Below are 1,127 nucleotides of genomic sequence, written 5' to 3'. Positions count from 1 at the left end.
CTTATCATGTTTCTTTTGTTTTATCATTTTTTGATTTTTTTGTTTTATTTTAATGGTTACTCCAGACTCATATTAAAACAAAACAAAACAAAACTTAAAGCTAATCCAGCTCTATTTCCCTTGACTCAATGACATAATTAACATCAGTTATAAGTCTATAAGAACATGATAATGTATGGTGAAATACATAATATGCATAATTTTCATAGAGTCATAGTTCAGATCAGGCAAATATAACTAAAGATAAATTTATTGTATATTCACTGACTACTTATCCAACTCTCTTCTTTATACACTTTAGTGTTTCATTTTTTATCTCTAGTTATTCTTCTGCAATTTTTTCCAGAATGGTCTATGACTGAAGGTAGAAATTTTCCATTTATTATTTATCCTTCATTTTTAAAAAATAACTTTGGAGCTCATTTCTTCAGCACAGATTCTGAAATTGTAACTATACAGATAAGATCAGAGCGGTTCCCGATCAAAGATGGTCTGCAAATTTGTGAAGCATTCTATATTTTAAAAATGAATGATAGCTTAGTAGCACATACATTAAGCTGATTATTTTTCCTACAACACTATCAATATTTTATCCTAGATTTTTTTGTGAACTCTGAAGAGAAGTTACTTCTTTCAGAATTTTTCCACATTTCACTTTCTGCATTGGAAAATATAGACCCCAGTATATGTAGCTTTTCTGACATTTATTCTGCTTCTGTTCCTGAGGTTTCTTGAGCTCTAATTTTGTAATTGACAATTGGAGAAAATTTGAGTAACAGCCGTTTTAAATATTTCTTCTCTTCCTTTTCTCTACTCCTTATTATGGGTAGTTAATATATACTTTTTCCCATTACCCTGGTGACTTGGAGACATTATTTGTGGAAGGTGGAATCCAAAGGGGGCTTAGATTTTTAAGGTCACACTTAAAAGAATTGTGTGGTAGTCATCCAAATCCTGTTTGTTTTGGGAAAAAAGCATTCATTCTTTCTGCTTCTGAGAGCAAAATAAAACCTTAACATAAATATCACAGGTTTGTGACTCCAGAGAAATCATCCTTGGCTAATGAGCATTGCCATAGCCAATCAGAATAAATGGCATAGATATTAGTATTAGTATATTTGTGGGTA

At 30.8% G+C, this 1,127-nt stretch overlaps 1 non-coding gene across 1 annotated transcript; it reads left to right on the top strand.

The window, feature by feature from the left end:
- Positions 1-415: 415 nt before the first annotated feature.
- Positions 416-522, top strand: LOC115032389. The gene has a single exon (XR_003838067.1). It is a non-coding gene; the product is annotated as a U6 spliceosomal RNA (small nuclear RNA).
- The last annotated feature ends 605 nt before the right edge of the window (positions 523-1,127 follow it).

The sequence above is a fragment of the Mus caroli genome, chromosome 1, assembly GCF_900094665.2.
Source record: "Mus caroli chromosome 1, CAROLI_EIJ_v1.1, whole genome shotgun sequence".
Classification (NCBI taxonomy): domain Eukaryota; kingdom Metazoa; phylum Chordata; class Mammalia; order Rodentia; family Muridae; genus Mus; species Mus caroli.
The sequence above is the reverse complement of the archived record's forward strand: the minus strand, read 5'-3'. Positions and strand labels throughout refer to the sequence as shown.